Source organism: Equus asinus, chromosome 6 (assembly GCF_041296235.1).
Source record: "Equus asinus isolate D_3611 breed Donkey chromosome 6, EquAss-T2T_v2, whole genome shotgun sequence".
NCBI classification, from domain to species: Eukaryota; Metazoa; Chordata; class Mammalia; order Perissodactyla; family Equidae; genus Equus; species Equus asinus.
The window spans coordinates 8791920-8805647 of NC_091795.1; the positions used below are offsets into that span (position 1 = coordinate 8791920).

The 13728-nt window shown below is 43.8% G+C and overlaps 1 protein-coding gene across 11 annotated transcripts in view; it reads left to right on the top strand.

Moving 5' to 3' along the window:
* UXS1 (UDP-glucuronate decarboxylase 1) overlaps nt 1-13728 on the top strand; it is a 96065-nt gene that overhangs the window by 48022 nt on the left and 34315 nt on the right. The window lies entirely within an intron of this gene.

The following is a 13728-nucleotide window of genomic DNA, read 5'->3' on the forward strand; positions in this document are numbered from 1 at the left end:
GATAGTTGCTTAGCATATTATAATGTAGATATACTGTGGCTTTTTAAATCTTATCCTTATTTAAAGATATCCAGTGGTTTTTTTTGTTTTTGTTTTTGTTTTTTTTTGAGGAAGATTGGCCCTGAGCTAACATCTGCTGCCAACCCTCCTCTCTTTTCTGAGGAAGACTGGCCCTGAGCTAACATCCGTGCCCATCTTCCTCTACTGTATATGTGGGACGCCTGCCACAGCATGGCTTGCCCAGCGGTGCCATGTCCACACCTGGGATCCAAACCAGTGAACCCTGGGCCACCGCAGCAGAACGTGAGCACTTAACCGCTGTGCCACCAGGCTGGCCCCAGTGTTTTATTGCAAATATCTTTTTCTGAATTTTATTTCCTCAGTAGAGAGTCCAGATATGAATTGTGCCAAATAGTAATATGTCTCCTTCATTGTTTGGTGGTGTCTATTTCACTAATACATTAGTAACATTGAGCGTTATCTTAACGAACAAAAATATTTTGCTAATTTGATAGAAAACCCATGGTGCAATGTACATTTCTTTGGTTACTAAAAAGGTTAGACTTTCTAACATGTTAGTTCACAAAAGAAATCTAAATAGTTTCTTTTACTTTTTTTAAAAATTTGCTTTTAGTATGAGTTCTTCATAATAGGGATGGTAGTCATCTGGCATGTATTTAGCATTCCCCCCTCAATCTGGCTTTTGCTTTTTAATTTCGTTGAAATTTTACAATATCCTTTATCTGTTCACTTTGCCTTTGCTATTGTTTCTTTTATGCTATAACCATCACAGGAGTAGATGAATATTCAGCCATGGTGTTTTTATTTTTTGCTTCACTTTTAAGCATTTAATTATTTAATCTGTCTGGGATTTATTTTGGGGTTAGGCCGTAGTTTTCGTAAGGTGAAACACATGCTCTGGAGAGTAGATAAATTGGTTACCTTTCCGCTCTTCATCACGGGTTGCTGTGAGGTTATTGAGGTGATGCGTGTGGCGGGGCTCTCGTAGGCAGAGCCACAAGGTGTGCGAATCCAGGTCCTGCTGTGAAAGGGCTCTGCGGCTGGAATCAAGGTTATGAATCAGCTGGCTGTAAGACAGGGAGGTTACCTTGTATTATGCAGGGGGCCCACCTCACTGCTTGAGCCCTTAAAAGCAGCAGCAGAAAGTAGAAGAGCCAGTCAGATTTGGTAGAAAAGATGCTTCGAGGAGACAGGCAGCAGGGAAGTCAGATTCGAAGCGTGAGAAGGACTTGCTCCCCAACTGCTGCCTTTGAAGGGGGCTGTGAGCCAGAGCATGCCTGCGGCCGCTAAAAGCTCCCAGCCAGCAGCCAACAAAGAGACAGGGACCTTAGTGCTACCGCGTCGTGGAACTGAATTCTGCCAACAACCGGAACCATCCTCTGAGGGCAGGAAGGCAGCCCTGCTGAGACCTTGATTTCAGCCTGTGAGAGAGAGCAGAGAACCAACTGAGGCACGCCGTGCCTGGCCCTCTGGCCTGCAGACCTGTGAGATTAAAAGTGGATATTTTTTAAGTCTCTGAATTTTTTAGAGCATCAGTAGAAAACTTCTACAGTGGCTGCCCCATAGTAAGTGCTCCCCAATAATAGCTATTACTATTATTGCTCTTTCCTCTTTTTTGCACATGGCAATAAGCAACTGAATGAAACCATTGCTTACATAATTTCAGTACTGCTGAGAAACCAAAGCTTGGTGAAAACAGGGTCGGTAAGAAAATTATCTGCTTTGGCTCTGAGCTTTGACGCCAAAGCTATTCTGGGCCATTTCCCTTGCTTCTGGCGGTAGACTCTGCAGAAGACACACACACTGAATGGGGTCACATGATACAGGATTGATGCTTTTTGTCCTTTGCCCAGAGTCCTTAGTTCCCTCAAGTGGTGCTTGTGCTGGGAGAGCATGAGGCGTTTCTCCACCTCGATAGTTTGAAGTCTGTTTTTCACGTCTTCTTCTGGGCCGTTCGGGTCTTCCACATACTTGTTAATGCCCCGCCTGCTTCCTATCCCGCATCTCTGCACTCTTTCTGCCCCTACAATGCCCGCCTGACTCGGCGCTCCTGGTGTGAAGAAGCGTCCTTTGATCCCCTGTGTGGGTACAGCTGTTCTTCTCAGAGGTAGTCATCCCTCTTTCCCCCTTAAATCAGACACAGCGTGAATTTAACCAGATGCACTTATTCTGGTGTGCCCCTCTCCTTTCCTCGGTGTTGCATTGTCACCCAAAGAGGGACGTGATTTAGAGTCCCCTGAGGGATGCATCCTTGCCTTGCACTTGCAGGGCCTGTCACATTTCACTTACACTTCATTTTGGTCTTTCCTCTGATTGAAGGCTCCAGCCCGTGCCTGCCCTCAGTGGGTTCCCATGTGGTGTGGTGTGTGGTCTGCAGCAATGAGCAAGTTTGTATGTCCTGTTGATGTGATAACTTATTTTCCTCCTTTGTCTGGTAAGAGGATACCCAACGTTTGATCCGTAACTACTTTTTAGTACCTTTTTCCTAATAAAAGAAACTTTAGTTGATCTGATATTTATACCCATAGCAGGAATGTTCTTCAGTTTTGAAAAGAATTTTGTGGGGTTTATTTTGGTTTGTTTGTTTTTCTGGGGCTGACAAGTTGTATGGATTTTCGTGAGGTAACGATTGCGTCACTTAAAATGGCAGCGTCACAGCAGAGCTTCATTCATTTTTCCTCAGCACAGATTTCCTCCTCTTATTATTTTCAAAGTAGAGCCATTAGGTTTGAGAAGCAAAGACATTGGCTATTTATTCTAATTTCACATTTCCAGTGGGAAATTATTGTCTGGAATAAGAATGTGGTGGAAATGGAAAAGGAGAAAGTGATTGCAGTGTCCTCAGGATGAGGACTGAGATCTGGAGAATTCAGGGACTGCCACGTGTTAGTGAGTTATACAAATGATTAAGACAAGAGGAGCTTTGTCATAGGGGTTACGAGAGAGGCCTCTGCATTGTCTGGGTTAGACTGTAGAGAAAGAGTATCATTGCTTTGGAAGGAGTTGTAAGTACTCATTGGAATAACTTAATCTAATTTTATATTGCTTTAAAAGAAGTCTGCATTTTACCAACCAAGACATTTAAGTTTCAGATGTTGAATCTACCCTGCAAAATATTTAGCTCTGGAAGGAGTAAAGTTAATTATCCTTCCAAGTCATCTAATCAGGACACTAGAAAGTTCTGAGAAGCCAGGGTTCAGGGTTAGCAGAGTGCGTTTGGGTTTGTAAGGGACATGCCGGGTCATCACGATGGTGAAGATGGAGCTGTAGTGGGAGTAGCTCCGTGTCCAGCCTGGAGGGCGAGTGCTCGGCTCCGGGACTGCTCTGCCGGAAGCAAGGATGTCTAAAGAGAGCCCAAGTGCTCTTGGAGGTGAGGATTGGGGAAGCACAGGACACCAGTGACTGTGGAGGGCTTGTCAGAAGTGATGAGGTGCTGCTGAAGGGAGATGGGAGTACTCCTTCAGTGGGAGGTCCACACACAGGACAAGCACAAGAGGAAGGAGTGACCTCACAGTGGGAGTGTGGACTTAAGCTTTCTGGTTTGTCATGTAAGGAACTTGGAAAGCATCATTCCCGTCCTCACAAGAAGGAAAAAGCTGAACAAACTGAAAATCAACAATTCTTTTTAGCTCCATCAGAGAATTGAGGGCACAGAGCAAATTGCCACCCTGAAAACTAGAGATACAGATGTGCACAGACAGTAACAACTTAAGGGGCAGAAGCAACTGCTGGAGCATGGTAGGAACTCGTAGCAGGTGATTGACTCACTGCTGGAGGCAGTGTGGACATGCTTGAGAGTTAAAAGCTCCAGGGTTCCAGCTTTGGGGGGTTTGGGGCATGCTTTTGTGAGTTTCACTTCCAGAAGCCCCAGTAGGTTCTCACAGTGAAGTTCAGAGAAAAGTCTCTTCATGTTTCCAGCAGGGGGAGGGTGAAGAAACCATTCTGAAATATGCCCAGAGCATTCTGTTCTCCCTACAAAGGCCTGTCCTTGAGGGAAACTGTTTTCCCAGAGCCTAAGTGACAGGAGGGAGGGAAATACCTGATTCAGGCTCACTAAAAGACTGAGACCTAATCATGGGACTACAGAATGCTTCCTCTCCCCCCGCTGTACCGCACCCGTAGAGATCCTGTGCGGTAGCAGTTACAGCTGGAAGACCTGCAGGGCTCAGGCTCCACCTACGAAGGAGCCTCTAGGGAAGCCTGCAGACTACAGGGGAGGCAGACAAAAGCAAAGACACTAGAGGAAATGTTAGCCCCTGACACCTGCAGCTACAGCAGACGATAAACACAGCCTAACTCCTAGCCTGGTAAGCATATAAGCGTAAACCTCACACTAAAGGCCTGTTTACCGTGATTACTTTACCTGATACATCATGTCTGCCTTTCAACAAAAAATCACCAGGCATGCTGAAGACAGAGAACACAGTCTAAAGAGACAAAGCAAACATCAGAACCAGACCAGATATGGCAGAGTTGTTGGAATTACCAGACTGGCAATGTAAAATGGCTATAATTAATATGCTAAGGACTCTACTGGAAAAAGTGGACTCTATGCAAGAATAGATGGGCAAGGAAAGCAGAGATGGACACTCTAAGAAAGGTTCAAAAGGGAATGCCCAAAATAAAAAACATTATGAGAAATGAAGGATGCCTTTGATGGGCTGGCTCATCAGTGCAGTGGACAAAGCTTAGGAAGGGATCAGTATGCTTGGAGGTACCGTCAGTGAAAACTTCATAAACAGGAAAAGAATAAAACAGAATATCCAAGAACTGTGGGACAGTGACAAAAGACGTAACATATGCATAATGAGAATACCAGAAGGAGAAGAAAGAGAGAGAGGGACTGAAGAAATATATAAAGTAATTACAACTGAGAACTTTGGGAAATTAATGACAGGCACCAAACCACAGATCAAGGAAGCTCAGAACACTGAGAAGGATCAGTACCCCCAAAATCTACACGCAGGCTTATCGTACTGTTGTATTCAAATTGCAGAAAATTAAAGATAAACAGATAAAGATAAAAGATAAATTTAGACCTTGAAAGAAGCTGAGAGGGGAAAAACACACTTTATCAATAGAGGAACAAGGATAAGGATTCCATTGACTTCTCCTCAGAAACCATGCAAACAAGAAGAGAGTAGAGTGAAATGTTTAAAGTGAAAGAAAAAACACACCAACCTAGAATTCTCTATCTGGTAAAATTATCCTTCAAAAGTGAAGGAGAAAGAAAGGCCTTCTCAGACAAACAAAAGTCAAGGAATTTGCCCCTGTAAGACTTGCCTTACAAGAAGTGTTAAAAATTCTTTAGAGAGTAGGAAAATGACGTAGGTCAGAAACTCAGATCTACGTAAAGAAAAGAAGAATGTGAGAGAAGGAATGTGACAGTAAAATAAAAACATGTTTTTCTTATTCTTACTCTAACAGATAACAGTTCAAAATAATAATAGCAACAATATTGGGTATTACTTCTTATGAATGAGTGAAATGAATGACAGTGTTAGACAAGAGGAAGAATTGAGAATGCTCTGATATAAGGTACCTCACTACCTGTGAAGTGGTGTAGTGTTATTTGAAAGTGGATGTAGATTTTATAAATGAGTATTACAAATTCTAAGACAACCACTAAGGATTTTTAGAAATAGTTCGTATGCTAAAAGAGACGAGAAAATGGGTTCATATACAATGCCCAATTAAAATGAGAGAAGGCAGAAAAAGAGTGGAGACAAATAGAACAAGAGAAATGAATAGAAAATAGTTACAAATATGGTAGATATTAATCCAAGTATCTTGATAATCACTTTAAATATGAATGGTCTAAATACACTAATTAAAAAACAGACTGTCCTAGTAGTTAAAAAAGACAAGACCCAACTATTTATTTTCTACAAGAAACTCATACTTTATATATAAAAATACAGATTGATTAAAAGTAAAGGGGTGGAGGAAGATATACCATGTTAATAGTAATCAAGAGAAAGCTGGAGTAGATGTATTAATTTCAGACGATCTAGACTTCAGAGCAAGGAAAGTTGTCAGGGACAAAGAGTGACATTGCAAACTGGTGAAGGGTCCGTCCTCCAAGAGCACATAACAGCCCTTAATGTGTATGCTTTTAAGAACAGTGTCAAAAATACATGAGGCAAAAACGGACAGAACTGAAAGGAGGAATAGATACATCCACTATTATAGTTGGGGACTTCAACACCCCTCTGTCAGAAATGGACAGATCCAGCAGGCAGAAAATCAGTGAGGACGTAGTTGAACTCGACAATACCACTGATCAATGGGATATGATTGACATCTGTGGACTCCTTCATCCAAGAATAGCAGGACACATTCTTCTCAAGCTCACATAGAACATTCACCAAGATAGACCATATTCTGGGCCATAAAATACGCCTTACCAAACTTTGAAGTTTGTTACTAGAACATAAAAAAAGTTGAATGGAAATTACATAGAGTATACTTCCAGACCGCAGTGGAATTAAAACTAGAAATCAGTAACAAAGATAGCTGGGAAACCAGAAAATATTTGGAGAGTAAACAGTGTACTTCTAATTAACACATGGGTCAAAGAAGAAATCTCAAGAGAAATTAAAAAATATTTTGAACCAAATGAAAGAATTAGGTTTCTTGTTTATGTATTTGATCAAGAATGAGATGGAAGAGAATCTTGATTTTCTCTCTTTTCAAAAGACTTGTTTCCTGATGATAAAACAAATATATACATTTTAAAGAAAATTTGGAAAAGTATAAAAAAAATTATCCTTAATCCTGTCATCCAAAAATAGTCTGTTCATGTTAACATCCAATCATTTCTCTAAATGTGATTTTTAACTTAAAAACATGCTTAATAGGCAATATAGTTATATGGTTCAAACTTTTTAAAAAAGAATTTAAAAGACTGTAAAAAGTCTTCCTCTTGCCTCTGTCTCCTATCTTCTCAGTTCCTAACTCTCCTCAGGAAACTGCTGTTAACAATTTCTCTGTGTTCATCTGTAGTTTCTTTATCATAAATGCACATATATTTAATATAAATAGATATTCATAATTTTCCCTTATTGCAGAGAAAGCAGCATATTCTACATTGCTCTTCATCTTATTTTTTCTGCTTTTTGATGATCTTTGGTGGTCTTTCTATATTATGCATAGAGAGCTATTTTATTATTAATATTTTTGGCAGCTGCTTAGTATTCTTTTACGTGGCTATACCCGATCTCTTTCCAAAGACACATTTTTTCCCTCAACGTTATTTGATTAGCATTTCCGTCTCGTATGATTATAATATAGTTTCGTTATTCCTGTGTTAGGTATTCAGGGCGTTTGCAGCATGGGGCCTTCGTAAACCTTGCTTGGGAAGGCCGCCCTGTGTACACATCTAAGTCATGTTGTCATTATCATGCACACATGTCCAGGCTCTTGGTGCATACAGCCTGTGCTTCCCCAAAAAGCTGTCCCAGTTTACTTGTCCACCATCTGCATAAAAAGGAATCTTGAGACCAGCCTTTCTGTAGAGGACAGAAAAAAGCAGACGTGCGCATTGTGTCATGGGAGCCGCTCCTGGAACCTGTCGTACCTGTGTAGAAGAGTCCAGGAAAGCGAAAGCAGAACGTGGCAGTAGCTAACCCCTGCTGTGTTCTAGGCCCTGTTCTCGTGACTGTGTGTGATTAACAAATTCCGTTCTTGCAGCACTCGTGTGAAGTAGGCAGTTATTATCTTTGTTTTACGGGCGAGGACACCAGTGCACGGAGCCCTCCCTGTTACCGGCCTTTTACCAGGTGCAGAAATCCTGTGCGAGTCCAGGAGGGTGAGGCCAGGAGAGGAGAATAGGAGAGGCTGGGCCGTTAGCACCCAGACACTCTGGAGTCGACAGTAAAAGGTGGGATGGAAACGGTGTTTGCCAAGCGCATTGGGTTCATGTTTATGATTTGAGGAGTGCCACCCTGATTAGAATATTCTTGTTGAATTATAATTTAGGAATTTCTCACCTTCAGTTTATGTTACAAATGTAAGCATAACATGCAGAGGCTGCCTATCTCAGTCTGTTTACCTTGGAGCTGTGGGGAATTCCTCCAGCGAAGCTCAGGCACTGTCGGTGCTCTCGCCGTGGTGTTGTCGTGGTGCTCTCCCGCTGTGGTGGGGTAGACTCTGGAGGGGAGGGGGCTGCCAGCCCAAAGGAAATTGACAAGCAGCCGCACTGAGTGGAGCTTTTGATCCTGGGCTGAGCCAGACCTCTGGCACGTGCACTCTTCCCTTTGCAGTAAGTCAATATTATTTGAGAGGAAATCCAGGCAAAATCCCACTCTTTTTAGTTCCTTGTGCCAAGAGAAATTTGGTCTTTACTCTGGGAAAAGTTCTGTGCCTTGTTCAATCCTGTTTTCCATCCTGGTACTGGTGTTGGGGATGGAGGTGGGGGTGGGCTGTGTGCTCCATGCCGCAGTCACATCTTATGCAATCCTTATGCCAGGCCCCTGTCTTGAACTGTAGCAAAAGGGAAACGTGTAGCAAGCGTCTTCGTGATGGGCTTTTACCGTTTACTAAATAGTCACGCACATTCACAGCAAGAACCAGCCCTTTGTTTTATTGTTTTAGTTTTTCCAAAGTTTCAGGGTGCAAGTCTTTAACTGGTGGTCCCATCAGTCTGGTAAGGCTGTCCCTGGCTCCTAGAGGACGTCTGACACAGCCTATGCTAGGAACCTTTGGGAAAAAATCAGGGGGAGATGTAAACACTCTATTTGGATTTTATGTGGATTTCCCCTTTGGTAGGAGGTAAGATGTGATTTCTTTGATGGAGTCTCAGCAGTAATTTGGATTATCCCAAGAGTTCACTTTCGACAGTCTTTTTCTTCTTCATTTATGTATCATTTTTGTGGATTTCAGGCACGGTGAAATTCCTGACAGACTGTAGGAAGTTCATTTGTGGTTGGGCCAGTTGGGTTCAGGATTCGCAGCAGGGCCGAGCTCGCCTCAGCCGCCCACCCCTTACCAATGTTCTTCCCAACGTGAAAGTGATGTGTCTGCGTTCTGCCGAATGCTGCTTTGAACCTATTTTAGGAAATTATATGGAAAAAGGAAAACACCTAGTTTGCTTTACTGTTTAATCTTTTACTGTTTTGCCCTTGATCATTAATTTGAGCTCTTTTAGGCTCATTTCTCAAGGCTCCTATTTTTCCAGCTGTGATTATGGCACATGGCCCTCGTAGAGGTGACAGGGTCACTGGGGTCCCTTGGTGGCAACGTCCAGAGGTGTGTATCCAGCAAAAGAACGGACGTGCCTTCCTTCCTTCTTTCCTCTTCCTCTCTCCACCCCCGACTCAGATTTTTGCGTATCATGCTCACTTTTGGTGAACTTTGAACCCTGGTTGACGGGTTGAGGGGCCCTGTTCCTGGGCTGTGGGGCTCACTTTGCTGCTCTGTTATTAGTATTACTTAGTATTTGCGTGGCACCTCTCATTGCTGATGAGCTTTGCTTGTTCTGAAGTTCCGCCCTGCTCTCCTCCTCTTAATTCCATGCCAGATTAGTTAGTCCACAGACTCTGGTGCTTATGTCCTTTTTAGGAGAGGAAATGGAGTCGTGGTTAATGTTAGAGACAACACGTTCTCATAGGAAAGAGGGCCCATTGAAAACACTGATTTTCATAGCGTTGTTCTTAAAAAGGACGCAGCAGTGTTGCTCCTTAAATAAACATCCTGAAATGATAGCTTTACAGGGCACAGCACAGCCTCGTCCAGGTTGGATGAACGGAGAGCAGCAGTTGGGCTGAACTGTCAAATGATGAAAAAGCAACAACTGATGGAATGGCCTTTTGGATAAGGAGGCCCCGGTCTGTGGCTCACCTCTTCACTCAGCTGACTTTGGGTGAGCACTGTTCGCACACCGGCCCGGGGACATTGGTTTTCCGTCGTGGGTTTCCTGGCCTGCCTGGACAGCGTGACAGAGACGGCATGTGTGGCGAAGAGGGCGGGGGCTGCCCTCCCTGCAGAGAGCAGAGCTGTGTGAATGGAGATCTTAAGGAAGGAAAAGGATCCTTCTTGTGCTCAGTGAGCTTGTCATCCAGTGAAGAGGACAGGAGGACGCGCAGGCAGGTGGCGTGAAGTAGCCGTGCAGCCGCGGTCCCCGCAGCCGAGTGAGATGAGTCCTCGGCCCGGGCAGCGGGAAGGCTCCCCACGAACCGGCGTCTGGCCCGAGCCTGGCAGAGGGGGCCTGGCGGGGGCCGGGCGGAGGATGCAGGGGTGCAGGATGTAAGTGTCCACCTCACCGGCTTTGGTGTCGGGGAATCACGCACTCTCAAGATGCTTGATTTCCTTAGTCTTCAGTGCAGCTGTTGCTTTCTTTCCCTGCATATGCTGTCACCTCGGGAGTAAAAATCGTGCTGAATGATTTGTTCTGTAGGACCACAGCCCGTACACCGTGGTTTCCGCTGTCTTTGGGGAGCGTGTGGCGGCCCCATCTGTGTGAGCAGAGATGCCAGAGAGTCAGGAGGAAGCTGACTGGGGTGCCAGGCCTGCCTGAGTGTGCCCCCCAGGCGGCGTGCAGCCCTGCAGGGCTGTCCAGAGTTCTGCTGCGTTGATTGGCGCATCCTTAGGAGAGCTGCAGGTGTGTGCAAGGCGCTGTAAAACGAGGGCACACGGTACCGTGAATGGAGCCCATGGTCTGCTTACACCTGCCTCTTGAGCCTTTAAGTAGATGTGCGGGGTGAGCCACGCTCTTCCTGGTCACATCTGTAAGCTGGAAAAGATGGAGCAGACTAAGGCTGACAGGATTTTGTGAGAACTATCTTATGACTTACAATTAGCACAATTGAATTTTTCATTGCTGTTTATTTTTACCTATTTATCAATTCAGCAAAACATGGTTGTCTGAAAGCAGTCACAGGATTTTCCGTTTATGTAGATAGATCCCTTCAATGAATTCGCATATTGACGACTGTAAACAATTTTAAAAGGTTTTGTGTTTTCTTAGTTTTCTTGAAGAAAGATTATTCTTTCAATAGCTTCGGTTCCACTTTTAAATTGACCCAATAGTTTTCCAATGTGGCTTTTAAAAACATATGCATACATACATATGTATATATACAGAGGTCCAGAGTCTCAGGATGCCAGGGGCCCAGGCATCTTTGATTCATAGCTTCACTGGGTAACTCTGATGTAGAGCAAGGATTGATTGAGAATCTTGAATGGTCTTCAGTGGCTCAGGAGCCTAATTTTTAGCTCTTGTATTCCCAGGGTTGAGAAGAGGAGGAGAAAAAATATAGAAACCAACACCATTCATTCTGACTTCAGCCTTGATAAAGGGTTTGAACTCTCTTTCACTAATACTCTTTTTCATCTGCTTTCTCCTCTCATCAGCACCTTTCTTTTGTTTTTTTACCATCGTAACCATTTTCAAGTAGTATGGTTCAGTAGTGTCAAGTGTAATCACATTGTTGTAAAATAGATCTCCAGAACTTTTTCATCCTGCAAAACTGAAACTCTGTACTCATTGAACACTAACGCCCCGTTCCCCAGTCCCTGGCGCCCACCATTCTACCTTCTGTCTTTATGAATTTGACTACTCTAGGGACCTCGTGTAAGTGGAATCATACAGTATTTCTCTTTTTGTGTCTGACTTATTTTACTTAGAATAATGTCCTCAGAGTTCATCCATGTTGTAGCATGTGACAGGATTTTCTTCCTTTTTAAGGGTGAGTAATATTCCATTGTGTGTGTATACCATATTTTGTTAATCTGTTCCTCTGTTGATGGGCACTTGGGTTGTTTTCCCCTTTTGGCTGTCAGGTATAGTGCTGTCATGGCAATGGGTGTGCAAATACCTCTTCCAGACCCTGCTGTCACTTCTTTTGGGTACATACCCAGAAGTGGGATTCTTAGACTATATGGTAATAATATTTTTAATATTTTGAGAAACTGTCATACTGTTTTCCATAGTGGCTGCACCATTTTGCATTCCTACCAATAGTGCACAAGGGTTCCAGTTTCTCCATGTCCTCCCCAACACTTGTTGTTTTCTAGTTTTTTCTTTTTAGTTTCTTTTTCATAGTAGCTGTCCTAATGTGTATGAGGTGATATCTCATTGAGGTTTTGATTTGCATTTCTCTGATGATTAGTGATGTTGAGCATCTTTTCATATTCCTGTTGACTATTTGTATATTGTCTTTGGAGAAATGTCCAGTCAAGTGCTTTGCCATTTTTAATTGGGTTATTTGATTTTTTTGTTGATGTGTGGGAGTTCTTTATATATTGTGGATATTAACCCCTCATCATGTGTATGGTTTGCAGAATTTTTTCCTGTTTCGTATGTTGCCTTTTTGCTCTGTTGCTTGTGTCCTTTGAGACTAGCACGAGTTTCCACATTCTCTGTGGCTCCATTTGTCTGTTTTGCTGTTCTTGCCTGTGTTTTGGTTTTAAGTCCAAGAAATCTTTGCCAAATCCAGTGTCATGCAGCCTTTCCCCTACGTTTTCTTCTAGGAGCTTTTTAGTTTTGGGTCTTACATTTAGGTGTTCAATCCATTTTGAGTTAATTTTGAATATGGTGTGAGAGAAGAGTCCAGCATCATTCTTTTTTGCATGTGGATATCCAGTTTTCCCGGTACCACTTGTTAAAGAGAGTGTTCTTTCTGGATTAAGTTGTTTCACACCCTGGTCGAAGATCACGTGACCATGGATCTGAAGCCTTATTTCTGTGCTTTCTGTTCTATTCCGTTGATCTATATGTCTGTCTTTATGCCAGTACCACACTATTTTGACTACTGTAGCTTTGTAATATGTTTTGAACTCAGCATATGTGAGTTTTCCAACTTTGTTCCTCTTTTTCAAAATTTTTTTGCTATTCAAGATCCCTTAAGATTCTATATGAATTCTAGAATGAATTTTTTCTATTTTTGCAAAACATAGGGCTGGTATTGCATAAGTATCATTTTTGAAACAGGAAGGCTTTTTGTAGTCACATCAGGAGTTTTCTGGAATGGTCTTGGCGAAGAGGCCTCACAAATATCCCAACGATGAGACCCTCCATCTGTCACATGTCATTCTTGCCTCCCTTGGCGTGTGGTCCCAGTGTGGGGAAAATAAAGTTACCAGGCTATTCTGTGAGCCTGGGCAATACCTAGAACCCTTCCCAAAGATTCAGTCTCCATAGAACCATCCGCTTCCTGTTTTCCTGGTGTTGGGGTCTCCTCTGACTCCCGTCTCCCAGATGCTTCTGGGCTTGAAGCGCTGTGGTGGTTAGCATGAATGAAGTGGAGCCCCAGCTCACAGCCTGGACTCCAGCGCTCTTGTGTGCAGCTGCCACTTCTGCCCTTGTGTGAGGATGAGGAGCTGTCACCCAGCCTTGCCCTGGGTCGGAGAGCATGTCAGGAAACAGCCCTGCTCCCAGAAGGCACTGCGTGTTTCCCTCGCCCTCCTGGAGGTGACAGGAGATTTTCAGGGGGTGGGTGGGGAGGTCGGGCACTTTTTGGCGGAGGTGTTTGTTACGAGGACTATTGTTTCGAGTTTGCCTGTTTTGCCTGTCATCTGTGAAACCGCGCCCTGTTGTGCTGTTACCTGATGTGCCAGTTTGGGATAGGGTGGGAGGCTGGGGGAGCCTGCAGGTGCTCTGGCATGAGGGCCAAAGCCCTGTGCAAGGAAGATTCGTTTCAGAGCCCCCGTTCCACGGCTCTGCTGTGGCAGTTGTGTTTCCTTCCCCTGTAGCTCAAGTGGGATGGC